The 20,527-nt window shown below is 44.6% G+C and overlaps 1 protein-coding gene across 1 annotated transcript in view; it reads left to right on the top strand.

Moving 5' to 3' along the window:
• The first annotated feature begins 5,816 nt into the window (after positions 1–5,816).
• The window catches only part of LOC147034341 (uncharacterized), a 36,597-nt gene continuing 21,886 nt past the window's right edge, over positions 5,817–20,527 (top strand). The window contains exon 1 of the mRNA XM_085881085.1: positions 5,817–5,970. The gene's annotated coding sequence lies outside the window, so the exon portion shown is untranslated. The remainder of the gene's footprint in view (positions 5,971–20,527) is intronic.

Genomic DNA, 20,527 nt, shown 5'->3' with positions numbered 1-20,527 from the left:
AACCAGGGCATCACAGACACTGTCTCCCATCGATCTAGCAAGCTTGTCAATGTCTAGGAACCGTGTGTGGGTTTGCGTACCACACTTCTGATACACCGGGCATGGGATGTCCTTATTGAAGGCAAGACACAGCACGAGGACATCTGTATCTTCGGCAGTGATCACCACAGCCTTGTACCCAGCCTCTGCTGCATGCAGAGCATGCAGAAGCATTCGGGTGTCTGCTTCCTCCTGCGTGGACTTCAGCTCTGCCACTTCCTCCCAGTGGTCCTTGGTTTTTTATTTTTTTGGGGATTTTTCCCCCAAAACGTCAATATCTCAGAATGGTAAAAATGCAAAATACATACACGAAGCTGCTCTTCTGGAACGGTTATCACATATTGAAATAATCATATAGTCCCTACCAATAACTTAGTAGCGCTAAAGTTTGGTTTCCTCAGATGGTACCGATTTATGCCTGGGCCCATGGACTATTAGGGGAGGGGGCCTTTATTAGAGACAATCTACAAACATACAATTTTATTATTATTATTTATTTGTTTTATTATGAAGATACAAGTATTTTCAAGGTAGAGGGGTATAAATTATGCAGAATACGACACCACACTGACTTGACCGCCGTCAGACACACCTGTCAACAAAGCTGGGTCCCGGCCTGGCCAGGCTCCCTCTACAGGCTACAGCTGTCTCAATTGTTTCACACTGGGTGATGGGGGAAGGGGGCTATTATTGGAGACACCCTTGAAACATGAAAATTTTCTCAAAGGGGGGGGGGGGGCTTTATTAGAAGGGGGGCTTCTATTCGAATAAATACGGTATATATTCTGTTACCTAATTAACCACGTGGTATATATGTATATGTATGTATGTGTATATGTATATGTGTATATACGTATGTATATATGTATATACGTGTGTATATGTATATATGTGTATATGTATATGTATATATATATGTATATATATATATATATATATATATATATATATATATATATATATATATGTATATACGTGTGTATATATATATGTATATATGTATGTTTATATATATATGTATATATATATATATATATATATATATATATATATATATATATATATAATCACCTGGGTGACATCTTTGTGATTTCCCCACTGTTCTCCCCACTGTTCTGACACCCACCTTCCAATGAATTAAAATCAATAAACTGATAGATTCGACATGCAGATGAATGTGATGGTATAGCACAAGTGCGATGGGCCAAATGGCCTTCTCCTGCTCCAAAGTTCCTTGTCTGTCTGTGTTTTCTTGGTGGAGGTGGCAGCCTGGTGTTGGCTTAGTGGTTGGGATCCTTGGGTTCTGAGTTCAAGCCCCGTCGGCCGCTGAATTTATACACCAGGGGGTTGACTCAGCCTGTCATCCTTCCGAGGTCGGCGAAATGAGTACCAGTTCCAGTGTGTGTACTGGTGGAGGGGCACTGCATCAGTGACACAGTCGCGCTTCAAGAAATGATAACTACCCCGGCAGCTCAGCTGACATACGACCACCAGTGGAGATGGCCATTCAGATAGTTTGGTGCATAGTGTTAACAACCTGATGGGTCTTGTTTCACAATGTCCTCGCCATATAATGTATGTAGAAATTGTGTGCATGATACATTTAAGAATCATTATTTTAAAGGGCCAAATAGCAGCAAGGAAAGTATCTTGCATTATAATGTTGCCTGAGAAACCTCGATCCGACAGTTGAAAGTTAGGGTTGGGGGATCGAACCCAGACGAGACAGCTCAAAGGCAAGTGTTTTTACCACTGCACCATCCTGTCGGAAAATAAATAAACTATTTTCATAATACAAAATAGTCTGAAACATCGGGCCGCATGGTGGTACCAAAGTTGGGATCCAAACAAGCTACACCTTTCAGAGACGACTCGACATTGACAGCATTAAACAAGAGGGGGAGCACTCGGTAGAGTGCAAAACCTCTGCCGCCAATTAAATACTGCTAGGTCACTCACTGAACCTGATATCCTATTCATTCAATTTGACGTCAACAGTGCTCACAGAGTTATAGTTTGCAACTTTCCCTTTTACTTTTAACTTCTACATACTCAATTCATTCGTCATAACTAGATTACTTGAGACAGAAATTGATTTTATGTGCGTATATCCACCTGAAGTTCCAAAATCAGCCGCAATTATAATTTTGGCATGTTTTTGTTGGAAATCACTGATAACATGTAGAAATGCAAAAAAAAAATCGAAATTTTGTTGAAAAAAAGTTGCAAAAATATTTTTTTTTTCTCCAACAATTTTTGTTGGGTGGGGGGGGGGGTTGGAAATCACTTAAAACATGTAGAAATGCAAAAAAGAAAAATTCGAATATTTTTTTAAAATGGCCGCCATAGTGGCCATATTGGATTTTGGACCAAGTCCAAAATCTAATGGCATGATCCTTGGACCATACCTAATCCCCCCACCAAGTTTTGTCAAAATCCGTCAAGGAGTTTTTCCATAATACTGTTCACAAACAACCAAACAAACAAGCAGTCATAGACTGGTACTTACGAAATTGTCAACTTGACCTCTGACCTTGTCTACTAAAAGCTGTCTCTCGAGAAGGTAGTGACGCAAACCAGAAGTTTCTACGATGATTCTGTACAAACCATCAAAAACTGAATGTTTTGGATATTTGACCTCACTGTGACCTTGACCTTTGACCGATTTTGACCAAAATCTAATCAGCGCGAGCCACCACCCTCCTGAATCACGTGGTGTAATTTGACATTGGTAGCTTCTTCCGTTCTCGAGTTATCGTACCTACAAACAAATAAACAAGCAGTCATAGACTGGTACTTATGAAATCGTCAACTTCACCTCTGACCTTGTCTAATAAAAGCTGTCTCTCGAGAAGGTAGCGACGCAAACCAGAAGTTTCTATGATGATTCTGTACCAAACAATCAAAAATCGTAACGTCGACCGAAGCAAAAATCTCCATTTCTCTCCGCAATTATACCTTAACGTAACTCAACGACGCGTCTGCTCGAGCGCCCTGCATCATGGGACGACCCGTGACGCGTCGAGTGAAATATTTTTTTATACAATCTTAAAACGTCTCCAAAACATCCGATTTTTACCAGAATTTCGACAACCGAGTTTTAAGCGTCCAAAGCGATTGCAAAAAACGAAGACAAAATTATAATCGAAGTTAAAACGAACTCGTAACGTCGAGCGAAGCAAAAATACACCATTTCTCCACGTGAATTTACGGAATTATGTTTGACCTCACAGTGACCTTGACCTTTGACCGATTTTGACCAAAATCTAATCAGCACTCGCCATCACCCTCCTGAATCACGTGGTGTAATTTGACGTTGGTAGCTTCTTCCGTTCTCGAGTTATTGTGCCTACAAACAAACAAACAAACAAACAAACGGAAGTCATCAATATTCTTACGAAATCTTTCGATTTCGTAAGTAACAAACAGAAACGGAAGTCATCAATATACTTACGAAATCTTCAGATTCCGTAAGTAACAAGCAAACACACAAACAGAGGACGGAAGTCATCAATATACTTACGAAATCTAAAGATTTCGTAAGTAACAAACACAAACAAACACATAAACACACAAACAAGCAGTCATAGACTGGTACTTACGAAATCGTCAACATGACCTCTGACCTTGTCGAATAAAAGCTGTCTCTCGAGAAGGTAGCAACGTAAACTATAAGTTTCTACGATGATTCTATACCAAACCATCAAAAATCGAATGTTTTAGATGTTTGACCTCACTGTGACCTTGACCTTTGACCGATTTTGACCAGAATCTAATCAGTGCTAGCCATCACCCTCCTGAATCATGTGGTCTAATTTGACATTGGTTGCTTCTTCCGTTCTCGAGTTATCATTTTTTGGATGTTTGACCTCACTGTGACCTTGACCTTTGACCGATTTCGACCAAAATCTAATCAGCACTAGCCATCAGCCTCCTGAATCACGTGGTGTAATTTGACATTGGTAGCTTCTTCCGTTCTCGAGTTATCTGTACCAAACCATCAAAAATCAGATATTTGACTTCACTGTGACCTTGACCTTTGACCGATTTCGACCAAAATCTAATCAGCACTTGCCATCAACCTTCTGAATCACGTGGTGTAATTTGACATTGGTAGCTTCTTCCGTTCTCGAGTTATCATGCCAACAAACAAACAAACAAACAAACAAACATACAAACATACAAACAAACAAACAAGCAGTCATAGACTGGTACTTATGAAATCGTCAACTTGACCTCTGACCTTGTCTAATAAAAGCTGTCTCTTGAGAAGGTAGCGACGCAAACCACAAGTTTCTGTGATGATTCTGTACCAAACCATCAAAAATCGAATGTTTTGGATGTTTGACCTCACTGTGACCTTGAACTTTGACCGATTGTGACCAAAATCTAATCAGCACTTGCCATCACCCTCCTGAATCACGTGGTGTAATCTGACATTGGTAGCTTCTTCCGTTCTCGAGTTATCGTGCCTACAAACAAACAAACAAACAAGCAGTCATAGACTGGTACTTACGAAATCGTCAACTTGACCTCTGACCTTGTCTAATAAAAGCTGTCTCTCGAGAAGGTAGCGACGCAAACCAGAAGTTTCTACGATGATTCTGTACCGAACCATCAAAAATCGAATATTTGACCTCACCGTGACCTTGACCTTTGACGGATTTTGACCAAAATCTAATCAGCGCTAGCCATCACCCTCCTGAATCACGTGGTGTAATTTGACATTGGTAGCTTCTTCCGTTCTCGAGTTATCGTGCCTACAAACAAACAAACAAACAAACAAACAAACAGAAACAGAAGTCATCAATATACTTTCAAAATCTTTAGATTTCGAAAGTAACAAACAGAAAGGGGTGAAAACCGTAACCTCCGATGTTCGATGGCGGAGGTTAAATATCAACGAATATGAAACTTTGCTCCTGAGTTTGTGTTCAATTCACCTGTTCGCAGATTTCTCTCTGCACTAATTTTTTGGGGGCAGTGACCCCTCCCTCGTCACACAGGTATGATCAGGGCCAGATTTAGGGAAGGATCAACGGGACATTTTGTCCAGGACCCAAACTCCAGGGGGCTCACAAAAACCATACGATACATTTATTTATTTATAAAGCCAGTGTTATTTATTTCCTTATTGACTCAAAGGTAGCAGAGCCAGGGAAGTGGTATATATGGTCACATCTGCGATGTAAGGCTGGAAATTCGACTTTTCTCATCCAGTTTTTTGGTAAATTTGTGTTAAAGTTCCGTAAAAATCATTTTATCAATTAGATATACCACTTTATAACTCTCCAACTGAGAATTACCTCCATCTACCGAAGGTGGACGGAGGTGATGTTTTCACCCGTCTGTCTGTTTGTGAACAAAATATCTCAAAAAGTTGTGGACGAATTCGGATGAAACTTGGTGGACAGGTTGGGTGTGTGACAAGGGCAAATTGATTAAATTTTAATTCAGGTCCGATTCCGGATCCGGCCTATCGGTGGGATACAATATGTCAACTAATCAGCTTGATGGAGGTCTGCGCTCCACCGAGTGCCCTTGTCGTTAAAATTATTTTTACTTTTAATTTATCTTCATTAAAAAAAAAGTGTTGTCATGAAATGTTCATAGATCTATACACAGCAATGGTCGTTTTATATTTTTTTCTCTTCCCACTACATTTCAAGGTTGGTGGTGGGCTGGGTGGGGAAGCTTGACAACTCGAATTCCTCGGGGGCTGTTCAACTAAAATCCGGTTCTGGGTCTGAGGTCCAATTCTGCACAACACGTGTCTTTTCAGTGGAATTTTCGTGTTTGAACAAATCCCGAGCAAGAGTTGTTGGAATGTAAGTTCTCTGAACATGTCGTGGTGAAAGTAAAGAACCCCCAGGCTTCTACTATAAAGAGAGGATTCAGAAAGGTGTGTTTCAGAACAAGATTCGACATCAGGTGAGTTACGCCTGCTAGTTTATCTACACAGAACTATCGCACTAATATTTATCTTCCTCTGTATAAATATTTCGGTAACACCATTGTGTGGTTTTTGGTGATGTCATTATTTGTTTATCCCCATATGCAGGTATTAGACGGTAGAACTGAGCCCTCCCAGGTCTCATGGGATCCACCGCCGTGTGTGTGTGTGTGTGTGTGTGTGTGTGTGTGTGTGTGTGTGTGTGTGTGTGTGTGTGTGTGTGTGTGTGTGTGTGTGTGTGTGTGTGTGTGTGTGTGTGTGTGTTACACAATGTTGTATTATATACTTAAACACTGTAGAACGCAATTGCCTTCATACATAATACTTTCAGGAACGTACAGTTTTGCAGTGCTGTATTTGGCCAAGTACTATGGGGTGGTGTATGTCATAGGAGCAGTGAAGTTCAGCTCCTGGGATGTGGGTGTGGAATGTGAGAGAGTGCAGTATTGTGGTGAATAAGAGGCCACCGATATGGCCATTTTCGATGCTCATTGACGCTGCTTTCTATGATGATCAGTATCAAGACTCCATCCCCTGAACTCCAACTCAATATTGTCTTATTAAAGTGCAAAAGTGGTAAGTTTCAATCTGATATCTTGAAATATATTGTGTGTGCGGGTACGTAGTCAATCAGCATCATACATAGCCATATTGGTGGCCTCTCTGTCACCACAATACACCGCAATCTTGAACATTTTATTCTGGTGCATAGTGTGTGTGTGTGTGTGTGTGTGTGTGTGTGTGTGTGTGTGTGTGTGTGTGTGTGTGTGTGTGTGTGTGTGTGTGTGTGTGTGTGTGTGTGTGTGTGTGTGTGTGTGTGTTATTGTTCCAATTGACAAAACAAATAATAATATTGCATTTGTATGCAAAACATTCTACATTCAAACACTTTTGAAAGAATTTGGCTTACAGACTTGGCTTTCAAAGACCTACAAAATAAGTAACGATAATAAAATACACTTGATTCAACACCATATAAATCCAAAGCTAGAACACTGTTAGTTACACATAAACTCCATAAATTACCATCCATTTAATGGATCCCAAAAATGCACAAAAACCCACGTAAGACGAGGTTCATCACCGCAAGTGGAGAATGAAATTTGAAACCATTGTCAGGCAGTATTACAGGGGCGATTAAACTCACAACTACCACAAAAACACGAGGTTTTATTCTGGTATTAAAAAATTCAGGATCATTGATAATTCCATACCTGCAATCGACAGCATTACAACATTAACTGGAAGGGCACTTGGTAGAGCACATACCTTTGCCCCCATTATGCCTGATCCACGAGAACATATCTGGCCAACGAAATGTTTGAAATATCATGCGATACGTATGTCGTCTTTGAGTGCGATCTCTCAATGGTGAAGAATCACCTTAAAAATTCTCGTAGTCAGATCTGGATTCAGACCTTCACCAAAATTGAGTCATTTCATCGTGGTCATACACCCAAGATGTCCAAGTTTCATCTGAATCCATCCACAACTTTTTGAGATATCGTACTATATATCATTTTTGGCCCTGTCTCTCAATGGTGAAGAATCACTAAACAAATTCTAGTCGCTGGATCCGGATCCGGATCTTCACCAAAATTGAAGAAATTATTCCTTCTCAGAAACGAAAAGTGTCCACCAAGTTTCATCCAAATTCGTCCGCAACTTTTTGAGATATCATGCTATATATCATTTTTGGCCCGATCTCTCAATGGTGAAGAATCACTTTAACAATTCTAGTCGTCGGATCCGGATCTTCACCAAAATCTAATCAATTTGGCTTTGTCACACACCGAACCTGTCCACAAAATGTCATCTCGATCCCTCCACAACTTTTTTGAGATATCCTGTACACAGACAAACAAACAAACAAACTAGCTTTTTTCTGGTTTTCATCAATGATCTCTCGGACTCTCTGGAAAATCCTATTTCTCTTTGCCGACGACTCCACCCTCTGCCGTACCATCTGTCATCCCTCAGACCGGCAAGCAGCAGCTTCTTCGCTCACTGCAGATCTGGATAAAATCACAAACTGGTCCAACACGTGGAACATGTCTTTCAATCCAGACAAATCTCACACTCTCACTATGTCTCTTCGAAAGGACCGTTTAGAAAACCCACCCATCCACTTTCTCAACAATCCTCTGGAAGAAGTCCTTTCTTTCAAGCTTCTAGGTCTCACTATCTGCCATGACCTTTCCTGGGAAAGTCACATTTCCAACCTCGCCTCAAAAGCCAGTCGCCGACTGGGAATCCTCCGTCGTGCAAAGTCCTTCCTCGGCCCTCTTGAGCTCCTGACCACTTACAAAGCTTTTGTCCCTCTGGGCTGGTGCTCCTGCCTCCCACCTTTCTCGGCTTCACGCTGTCGAAACCAGGGCATTTAAGATCATCGGCATCTCCCGCAATGAAGCTGAGTCTTTGGGCCTCTCACTCAATCACCGCAGGTTGGTCGGTGGTCTTTCTGTCTTCTACCGACTCCTCTCCAGCCTTGCCCCTCCTGCTCTCTCTGCGATTTGTCCCCACCACATTTCCACAGGGCGCTCAAGGTCCGCCAACAACCCCCTTCTGGTAAAACTACCAAAATCACGAATCACTGCTCATCTTCACTCTTTCATTCCTCTTTTTTCCCGCCTTTGGAATAAACTTCCTCACTCTACTCTTTCCCATTCTTCCCTCCAGGCTTTCAAAACAGCTGTTCACCACCACCTCTTATCTTCCCCCATCCAAATCCTCGATCTTTTCTACCCCCGATAATCCACCCAAGCCCACTTCCTTCATTCCTCCTGCTTTCCTTCCTGAAAGTCCCTGAAATGTCCATCTTTTCTTCGCCATGTTCCCCGTCCCATCCCCATCCCTCTCCCTTCCACAGTTCACCTAATGTGTCTGTTCCCCACTGTTTTGTCCCTTCCACTCCCGCCTCTCTTGTCTCATGCCTCCTTGCTGTGAGTTGTGTGTTAGCTCTCATACGAGCCTCGACCAAGGTATACAAAAAAAAAAAAGAAGGGCACTCAGTAGTGTGCATACCTCCACCACGTAATGACTGATCCACGATTATATATCGGCCCAATAAATTTTTGAAATATTATGCTATGAAGTACTATATCCTTTTTGGCCCTGTCTCTCAATGGTGAAGAATCACTTTAAAAATTAAATAATTCTCGCATCCAGATCTGAATTCGGATCTTCACCAAAATCGAATCAATACGTCCTTGTGACACACATAAACCTGTCCACCAAGTTTTCATCCGAATCCGTCCACACCTTTTTGAGATGTTGTGCTATATATAATTTTTAGCCCAATCTCTCATGGTGAAGAATCACTTAAAAAATTCGAGGAAACTCATCCAGATCAGGATCTTCACCAAAATCAAATCAATTCTTCCTTGTGATAAACCCAAACTCTCGTCAAGTTTCGCCCGAATCCTTCCACAACTTTTTGAGATATCGTGTGAGATATAATTTTTAGCCCTATCTCTCAATGGTGAAGAATCACTTTTAAATTATAGTGGTCGGATCCAGATCTTCACCAAAATCTAATCAGTTCGTCTTTGTTACACACCGAACCTGCCCACAAAATTTCATCTGGGTCCATCAACAACTTTTTGAGATATCCTGTACACAAACAAACACAGACAGAAAGGGGTGAAAACATAACCTCCTTCACCTTCGGTGGCAGAAGTAATAACAGTAGTTTATAGAAAACCAGATGACCCGTGAACCCGATGGGTTCCCGTTGTGACAGCGGTTGATGAAAAAAAAAAAAAAAAATCATTTCAAGAAAAATAAAAACATAGCTCCAGCGAACTATACCGCTGAGGTTGTTTGCATCGATCAAATAATCCCGAAGAGCACTTGACTGAATCAGGAATTGATTTTTTTATTGTTTTATTTATTTTTGTTTTAAATTTAACAATTAAATAAAATTATTGTGCGTAATCTTCTAAACACAATTTTATTTATTTATGAACACGGAAGTATTAGACCAAAATGGCGATGTTTATTTAATGCTTAAAAATAAATAGTTCTTTGTCTACACTAAATGTTTGAGATTTTTTAATAAATAATTTCAAGAAAAAAAAAATAGCTCCAGTGAACTATACCATTGAGGTTGTTTGCATTGATCAAATACTCCTGAAGAGTACTTGACTGAATAGGGAATTGGTTTTAACAATTTTTTCATTGCCCGATTTTAACGAAACTTGATACTGCACACTGCAGGAGAATAATGAGTAAGGTGGGCCGAAAAATTTTGAGCTATCGTGTACCGTTTCGGCTGTATTTCGGGAACATACATACTTACATACATTCATGCATACAAGATGAGTTTTAGTAATATATATATATATATATATATATATATATATATATATATATATATATATATATATATATATATATATATATATATATATATATATATATATATATATATATATATATATCATATTGTTGCGGGGTCGGGTGAGAAGATCACTAGTAGGCCGTCGCTCACGGATAATTCTGGGATGCGGTGGGTCGCTTCACCGACCGTGGATGCCAATAACTCAACCGCGTGACCTAGGATCCTCCCGTCTATGGAATTTGGTTACCTAATTAACCACGTGGTTTGATTACCGGGGAACCACGCCCTCGGTACACCTTGTTCGAACCGGATCGGAACACTTCTCCAGATTGGATGCAGCCGAGCGACACCGCCAAGGACGTACTGGTGAGAAGGAACAGATCGTTGGGAATAAAGACCCAGCTAAACTTAGATTCGAGCCATGCTGGACCAATGGGAGAAAAGACAAAAACGAGCAGGGAACATTCCTAATGATAATTATTTATTAACAAGCAAGCGAGGAAAAGTATGTGGTACGACAAAGATTTATTGGGTATGTAATGCAGGGAAAGAGGCGAGAGGTGTGGTGCGACAATAATACAAGCAACTTATGAAAGCAGACACAGTGCAGACTTGATGCGAGATTAATAACAGTTACAACAATAATGCACTTCTACAGACTTACTTAACAGACAGGCGCCAGCACACTCAGACACATACAGAAAAAGAAACCCCAATGGGAAGGGACTTTTGCAACCAGGGAGGGAGGGGAGTTGAGGTTATGCTCTCGGTACCTGGGCGTTTCGGGGGAGGGGATGCTCCGTGGTGCGGTACCTGACAGTAGTCGCATTGTCTCTGGCCCAAGTCGCACGTGTGGAGCCTGTGTTCTGAAGGAGGAGCTTGAGTGGAGAAGGGCAGAGTCCAGAGTGCGAGGGTGGAGTAGTGGGCAGAGACCAGAAACAGGAGGCGGTTCATCGAGGCGAGACGAGAAGCAGGAGGCGGTTCCTCGAGGCGAGACGTGGACGGAGACGAGAAGCAGGAGCACACCACTCCGAATCACACACACACACACACACCACGGAGGAGCTTCTCCGTCTTTTATAGAGCCCGAAGCTCGGGGGAGGGGATCATGCCGAATTTGACGTCATTGCTCGAATCGAGCGCTTTGATTGGCCCCTACTCCTCACGTGGTCTGCCAGCTTGGGCCGGGTTTCGGGTAGACATTGGAGCAGCCTGCCCACCTTACTGCTAAAGCGTACGTGACTCGCCACACATGTCGGGTTTCGAGTGGACGTTGGTGCAGCTCGCCCACCTTGCTGCTAAAGTGTTCATGATTGATTTATCCCAGGAAAGAAAAGAAGAGAAGAGTGGGAATGAAATGAAAGGGAAAATGATTTAGTAACCCTAACTATTACACCATCGCAACGCACTCCCGGTTGTCCCGCTGGACAAAAGGTAGGGGACTATCTACACATACAATAATGGGATAACTGTTTCGGGACACCTATATGTTGTATGCACGCGGTTCCGAGAACCGCAACTATATATATATATATATATATATATATATATATATATATATATATATATATATATATATATATATATATATATATATATATATATATATATATATATATATATATATATATATATATATATATATTGTTGTGGTTACCAAATTCGCAAACCACCATTCAGGTCCCTTATGTGAGATATCTCGGTAAGTATATGTGTAGTTAGGCCCAAACCCGTTGTCTAGTGGGAATGCATGTCATTTATGCGTGCTGCGACTCTTCAGGATAGCCGTTTTTCTTTTACTATCTTTAATTTGGACCAACCGCCATTGTTACCACCACCAACCACAACATCAACCACCCACCGCGGCGCCGCTTCACGTCACACCTCGCAACCGTCGCATCGCCACCGTTCTTGCGCCGCTTGTGGGTACCGGTGTTGGACTCGTGCAGGGCGCGCGCCGAACAGCGTGTACAAAACCACGGATTTTCCACTTCAAAAACGGATCAAAAACGACACACGCCCACTTTTGTTCCGTCCAATCGGTGAGCGAGGGGCGATTTGGCCCCGCCTCCAGGGCGTTGGAGGGCGATCGCTATATGCAAATTTATGGATCAAAATGCATTCACGCCCACTTTTTCTCGGGCCAATGGGGAGCGAGGTGAAAGGTCGAAGGCAGGGGGTCAAAGATGAGAGAGCGAAGCCACGGGGCTTATATAAGCGACCGCGTTCGTCAAATAGAGAGAGTTAAGACTTCGCAGTCGGTGGAGTTGGGAAGAAGAAGCAAGAAGGAGTTGGTCGTCGTCGTGTGCGTTGGAGTCGGAGCGAAGGGGACGGAGCTGTGGAGAGGCGGCGAGGGCAGACGAGGGGGTGCTCGCGTCGTGCCGGGAGCTGCACACCAGGGAGGCCGACGGCGCGACCTGGTCGAGGTGGAGACGCTCGTCGCGGGACTCGAGGCAGAGTAGAAATCCTCCCTTCCCCGAGCATCAGCAACCCCCTCCTGTTTCCCCCCGCGCTGAGATAGTGCGACCAAGGGGGCCCCTTTCCCACCCCCTACCAGACACTGTCCGCGAGGCCCGCGGAGTTGAGGCACCATCGCCGCTCCGCGTCTCATCACCAGACGGGTAGGCCCGACCCGGTCTCGGCCTCAGGCCCGCCTCATCCTTGAGGGTTCTCTTTTCTTTTGTTTTTGGGAATGTGTGTTGTCGGCGCCGTCTGTGAAGTAAAATTGTATAAGTGTTGCCGTGTGCTCGCGTAATCGGTATTAGATCTGCATTGTCGCATTTGCTTTTTGTGTAAAATTGCATTGTGTTTCTTTTCCTTTTCTATGTGCTTTTGGTGGAATTTGAATATGTGTGCTTTCCGTTCATCGCGAATAAATGTGCTTTGTGTTGAACTGTTTCCCGCTTCGCTTCGTCATTTCTTTCATTGAATCCTCATCTTGCTTCACGTAAAGGGTTGGTAGTGGGCTGAATACGCCCGATCATTAATCAAACCGTCGAGGTCGACGAATAACACCGCTCGGTTATCCCGATAGTACGGAACGGGTCGCTTAAGTGGCCCGTGTCCGAAGTCGACCTGCGGCGAGGTGCGATCGCCCGGTCTACCCTCCGTGTGGGTACTTAGGTAGGTCGAATTTGGCGAGCAACCCTATCCCACGCGGGGGCTGATTGGCTCGATCGCGGTGAGACCGAAAGGTCCACCCGTGACTGGTTCCCGGCGTTAGTCCGAGAGGGTCACGACTGGATTGTCCGTCCGGTGGGCGACGTGCCGCGATTCGAGTTACGTGGCCGTCAGCACGCCGGCGGGCGCGAATCCGTAACAATATATATATATATATATATATATATATATATATATATATATATATATATATATATATATATATATATATATATATATATATATATATATATACATATATATATATTACGCAATGCAGTTTTCAAATATATACTTCAAGTTTTAATAAAAGTGATTTTAAAGATCGTTTAAAAAAAAAAAATCCAGAAGTTTAGCATGATTGAACCAGTCTTATACACCACCCTTATGCACTTTAATAAGACAACAATGAGTCACATTTTAGGGGATGGAGTCTTGATACTGATCATCATAGAAAGCAGCGTCAATTAGCATCATACATGTCCATATCAATGGCCTCTTCTTCACCACAATACTGCACTCTCTCACATGCCACAACCACATCCCAGGAGCTGCACTTCACTACTCCTATGACATACACCACCCCATAGTACTTGTCCAAATAGAGTACTGCAAAACTGTACATTCCTGGATATTGTGTTCTACAGTTTTCAAGTATATAATTCAATATAAATAAAGGTTAAAAGAGGTTTAAAGGCGTATTTAAAAACAAAAACTTCTGGGTTTTACCACCGTTTCACGCAGTGTCGATTACATAACATTAGTTATTCGTGACTGTTGTTTGTGTCCTTTATAACGTCCTTAAAAACAGCAAGTTTCCTGTTTGGAATTATTTTCAATTTTGTTTGACTGCCAGGTAGGCAGACAGTAAAACTATTGTCTCACTCCTCTCTGCGCTTGCTCAATTGGGACGACTTCAGAGCAAAATTACAGTACGGTAAAACGAGAAACTTGTCATCCTATCCATGTTCCAATTCATGTACAATCGAGAATGGGGCACTCGGGAGAGCATATACCTCTGCCAGGCTGAACAGTTAACGTTTTGTATCCCACTGATAGGTCACATCTGCATCAGGACCTTAAACAAAATCTAGTCGGCTTGCTTTTGTCACCTCACCATCTCATCCATCAAGTTGAGTCATCCGTCCATAACTTTTTGAAATACGCTATTTTTGGCCCCATCTCTCGATGGTGAAGAATCACTTGAAAATGAAAAAAAATTCTCAAATCTGAATCCGAATCTTCCACGAAATGGGATGAATTTGTCCTCGTCGTCACACGCCAAACCTGTCCACGACGTTTCGTCAGAATCCGTCCTTAACTTTATGAGATATCATGCTATTTATCATTTTCAGCACAATCTCTCAATGGTGAAGAATCACTTTAAATAAAACTCTAGGATTGGGATTCTCAACAAAATACACACCAACCAGTCCACCAAATTTCGTCCACATCTGCCCACAAGCTTTTGAGATATCCTGCTCAAAAACAGACAAACAAGAAGGATATCGTGCAAAGCACGATACTTGTGAAATCCAAATAAACAATAGTTGCCATGGAAACTGTAATTTGTAAATTTGACCTGTCAAGTGTTTTACATGATGGAATGTTGTGCTTAACAAATGTGGTTCATACATTTTCTAATTGTTGCCTAATAGGTGTTCAATAAGTTTTGGATGGCGTTGACCTTGACTTTTGACCAATTTTGATCAGATTTTACAAACGTAATATACAGAATTATACTTTCTTTTGGAATACGTAGTCGAGGCTCATGTAACAGCGAGTACGCTGAACACAGCAGGACGTAACAGACAAAAAACAGGACGCAAAAGGAACAGTAGAGGGAAGGTGGGGGGACATCAACAGCAGAGTTGAAGGCCAAGATAGAGGGAGACTTGGACAAACAATGGGTGTGGGGAGGAATGGGTGGCAGGAGAGCAAATAAGCAGTGGAAGTTTCAATCTCATATCTTAAATGATTCCTGAGGTTTGGCAAAAATAAAATCACAAAAATATCTCATTTGATTATAATGGGGAGAAATTGTTGTCATGGACACCATTTTCTCCATGCCACGTGGGACCTTTCTCCTTGCCACGTGGGAACTTTCTCCTTGCCACGTGGGAACTTTCTCCTTGCCACGTGGGACCTTTCTCCTTGCCACGTGGGACCTTTCTCCTTGCCACGTGGGACCTTTCTCCTTGCCACGTGGGACCTTTCTCCTTGCCACGTGGGACCTTTCTCCTTGCCGCGTGGGACCTTTCTCCTTGCCGCGTGGGACCTTTCTCCTTGCCGCGTGGGACCTTTCTCCATGCCGCGTGGGACCTTTCTCCATGCCGCGTGGGACCTTTCTCCATGCCGCGTGGGACCTTTCTCCATGCCGCGTGGGACCTTTCTCCATGCCGCGTGGGACCTTTCTCCATGCCGCGTGGGACCTTTCTCCATGCCGCGTGGGACCTTTCTCCATGCCGCGTGGGACCTTTCTCCATGCCGCGTGGGACCTTTCTCCATGCCGCGTGGGACCTTTCTCCATGCCGCGTGGGACCTTTCTCCATGCCGCGTGGGACCTTTCTCCATGCCGCGTGGGACCTTTCTCCATGCCGCGTGGGACCTTTCTCCATGCCGCGTGGGACCTTTCTCCATGCCGCGTGGGACCTTTCTCCATGCCGCGTGGGACCTTTCTCCATGCCGCGTGGGACCTTTCTCCATGCCGCGTGGGACCTTTCTCCATGCCGCGTGGGACCTTTCTCCATGCCGCGTGGGACCTTTCTCCATGCCGCGTGGGACCTTTCTCCATGCCGCGTGGGACCTTTCTCCATGCCGCGTGGGACCTTTCTCTCCATGCCGCGTGGGACCTTTCTCCATGCCGCGTGGGACCTTTCTCCTTGCCGCGTGGGACCTTTCTCCATGCCGCGTGGGACCTTTCTCCATGCCGCGTGGGACCTTTCTCCATGCCGCGTGGGACCTTTCTCCATGCCGCGTGGGACCTTTCTCCATGCCGCGTGGGACCTTTCTCCATGCCGCGTGGGACCTTTCTCCATGCCGCGTGGGACCTTTCTCCATGCCGCGTGGGACCTTTCTCCATGCCGCGTGGGACCTTTCTCCATGCCGCGTGGGACCTTTCTCCATGCCGCGTGGGACCTTTCTCCTTGCCGCGTGGGACCTTTCTCCTTGCCGCGTGGGACCTTTCTCCTTGCCGCGTGGGAACTTTCTCCTTGCCGCGTGGGAACTTTCTCCTTGCCGCGTGGGAACTTTCTCCTTGCCGCGTGGGACCTTTCTCCTTGCCGCGTGGGACCTTTCTCCATGCCGCGTGGGACCTTTCTCCATGCCGCGTGGGACCTTTCTCCATGCCGCGTGGGACCTTTCTCCATGCCGCGTGGGACCTTTCTCCATGCCGCGTGGGACCTTTCTCCATGCCGCGTGGGACCTTTCTCTCCATGCCGCGTGGGACCTTTCTCCATGCCGCGTGGGACCTTTCTCCATGCCGCGTGGGACCTTTCTCCATGCCGCGTGGGACCTTTCTCCATGCCGCGTGGGACCTTTCTCCATGCCGCGTGGGACCTTTCTCCATGCCGCGTGGGACCTTTCTCCATGCCGCGTGGGACCTTTCCCCATGCCGCGTGGGACCTTTCCCCATGCCGCGTGGGACCTTTCCCCATGCCGCGTGGGACCTTTCCCCATGCCGCGTGGGACCTTTCCCCATGCCGCGTGGGACCTTTCCCCATGCCGCGTGGGACCTTTCCCCATGCCGCGTGGGACCTTTCCCCATGCCGCGTGGGACCTTTCCCCATGCCGCGTGGGACCTTTCCCCATGCCGCGTGGGACCTTTCCCCATGCCGCGTGGGACCTTTCCCCATGCCGCGTGGGACCTTTCCCCATGCCGCGTGGGACCTTTCCCCATGCCGCGTGGGACCTTTCCCCATGCCGCGTGGGACCTTTCCCCATGCCGCGTGGGACCTTTCCCCATGCCGCGTGGGACCTTTCCCCATGCCGCGTGGGACCTTTCCCCATGCCGCGTGGGACCTTTCCCCATGCCGCGTGGGACCTTTCCCCATGCCAATAACCAAGATGAGCAGAACCTGAAAAATAAATGATACATTTAATTAATTAATTCTATTTTGGGCCATCTCAGCTTGGTACAGAGACGGTTTACCAATTAGGGGTGGCTTTTGATTTTAACTGGTGCAGCCTCAAGTGTTATTGCAGAAGGCCCTCTGGCAGAAGGTCTAAACAGGTCTACCAGCTATTAATGGACTCAGGGTTCTAATGGGGTTTATAAGGTCTACAGGTTCTTGGGGTCCTAAAAGGTTTTAGGGATTTAAGAGGTCTAAAGCATCTTGGGGGTCTTCAGGGTTATAAAAGGTATAAAGTGTCTCAAGGGTCTAATGGGTCTAAAGGTTCTTTGGGGTCTTAGTGCTATATAAAGGGTCTAAGGGGTTTAAAAGGGTCTTTGAGGTTTTAATGGTCTTCGTGGTCTCAAGAGTCTTAAAGGCTCTTTGGGTTATAAAGGGTCTTAGGTGTCTTTGGGGTTTTTGGAGTCTTAAGGTTATAGGGGATCTTAGGGGTCTTAACAGTCTTAGTTGTCGAAACAGGTCTTGGTGTGATAAAATATTTTGAGGTTATTGGGGGTCTTAAGGGTCTTCGAGTTCCAAAAGGTATGTTTAAATAATCCATAATTAAAAGGCATAATTAATAGACATAGTCAAGGTCCATTAATAAGTAAATAATACATCAACTCATGGTCCATCTCATGTTCAAACAGTATGTAATTAATAGACATACTCACAGGGGTCGACCAAGACTTCACCTCGACGAGGGTTCACTGTCCACCAGTGTTTTTCAGTTTTACATAGAGTCTATGTTCATATAGATTATAGATATCAAGTGAATAGGTTGAAAATTGCCAATTTATGTGATCTTGACCTTTGACCTTTGACCTTTTGACCTATTGACCTCAAACAATAGGCTTCCAGCTTGTCACAATCTCTGCCAAGTGGTGAAGTTTCGTGAAGATCAGAGTAAAAATGTGACCTGTAGGAAATTGATATATAAACAAACAGAATAACAGACCAAAAAACCAAGATAGCAGCCATATTATTTTGTCTGGGTGCCATGGTGGGTGCAGTCCAGCGACAAATGTGGGTAGGTTCTGGCTGATGTCCAAGCAATGGGTGCACATTTCAAAAATCAACCCTCAACAAGAACCACAACAATAGCAACAATAATCATATGGAGTTATTGTAAACCTGCAAGCCTGTTGTTGGCTTTGTGGTTAGGGTGGCTGGCTTGGGATCTTAGGATCCAGAGTTCAAGCCCTGTTCCCTTTGAATTAACACTAGGTGGGGTTGGCTCAGCCTGTCATCCTGAGGTTGGCGAAATGAGAACCAGTGTACTGTTTTGGGGGTGCAGTATTAGTGGCATAGTCGTGCCCCAACAAAATGATTGTTACCTGGCAGCCACGCTGACATATGCAAGAAGAAGAGGAAGACGAGTGACAAGTGCAACAATGGATTCCTTTAACTACAGACCAATTAGCTTACTTCCAATCATCAGAAAGGTCAAAAAATCCATCATCACAGTTGACATAAAATCATTCCTTTTCTCCAACAGCCTCATCTCAGATCATCAATTCGGATTCAGACCTGGTCACTCTCCCTTGGACATGCTGCTTCTACTCTCCCAACAATTGATTGAAGCCCTCAATATCAGACATGAGATCAGGGCCATCTCTCTGGACATATCTCGAGGTTTCAATACAGTCTGGCATCCTGTCTTGCTCTCTCAACTGTCTGCCAATGGAATCCAAGTCCAATTCCACTCTTGGATTACTGACTTCCTCCACTCGTAGCTAATGTGTGGCTCTCAACGGAACCCTTTCTTCTCCTCTCCCTGTCAAGGCTGGAGTACCTCAAGGCCGTGTTCTCAGCCCCATCTTATTCCTCATCTTCATTAATAATCTATCTCTCTGGAAAATTTTCTTTATCCCTTTGATGACCACAATCTCTGATGACATTTCCTCATCCTTCTGACAGAGAGACAGACAGACAGACAGGCAGCAGCTTCTTTCCTGTCTTTCGACTGAGATAAAAAATCACAAACTGGTCAAGCACTTGGAATATGTCTCTTAACCATGAGAAATCCCACACACTCACTCACACACTCACATCCCCAATCAGAAAGGACCATACTGCAAACCCTCCTATCTACTTTCTCAATAACTCTCTCAATGAATTTCAGTCACTCAAACTGTTGGGTCTCACTCACTCTTGGGACAACTACATTTCCAAGTTGGCTTCCAAAGTCTCTCTCAGCAACCGCTCGTTGGACACATAGTCCTACCAGCGATAGCCAAGGATTCTCTGAAGAGACCTGGTACCAAAGGAATTAAGTCACCATCTCAGATCCCTGGTCAGAGTCCAAGTCTCACACCATGAGATGGACTTCCATAGTCCGTGAGCATCAGCTGCGGCTGTATGGACATGTGGCTCATTTTCCTGACACTGATCCTGCTCACCAGATTCTCTCAGTGAGGAAGCCTTATGAGTGGAGGAGGCCAATGGGCCAACCATGTGCCTCGTGGTTGCAGTAGGTTGATCAGTATCTCGAGGAGATGGGGATGGGCCAGGCATCTGCCTGGACGATGGCCAGACGGAGGCCCCTGGAGTACCGGTGGAAAGGGGACGCAGCGATGCGCTGCTCTGACGCATGCTCCCATACCTACCTCCAAAGCCATTTGCCGACTCACCATCATGCAAAGTCCTTCCATGGCATACCTGAACTCCTGAACTCCAAAGTCCTTCCATGGCATACCTGAACATTCACCATCATGCAAAGTCCTTCCATGGCATACCTAAACATTCACCATCATGCAAAGTCCTTCCATGGCATACCTAAACATTCACCATCATGCAAAGTCCTTCCATGGCATACCTAAACATTCACCATCATGCAAAGTCCTTCCATGACATACCTGAACTCCGATCGACCGACAAGGCTTTCAGCTGCAGCTCTATGGAATACTGCTATCCCATCTGGGT

This window comes from Eptatretus burgeri, chromosome 1 (genome assembly GCF_056783735.1).
Source record: "Eptatretus burgeri isolate ZD-2024b chromosome 1, Ebu_testis_v1, whole genome shotgun sequence".
In the NCBI taxonomy this organism is placed as follows: domain Eukaryota; kingdom Metazoa; phylum Chordata; class Myxini; order Myxiniformes; family Myxinidae; genus Eptatretus; species Eptatretus burgeri.
The sequence above is the reverse complement of the archived record's forward strand: the minus strand, read 5'-3'. Positions and strand labels throughout refer to the sequence as shown.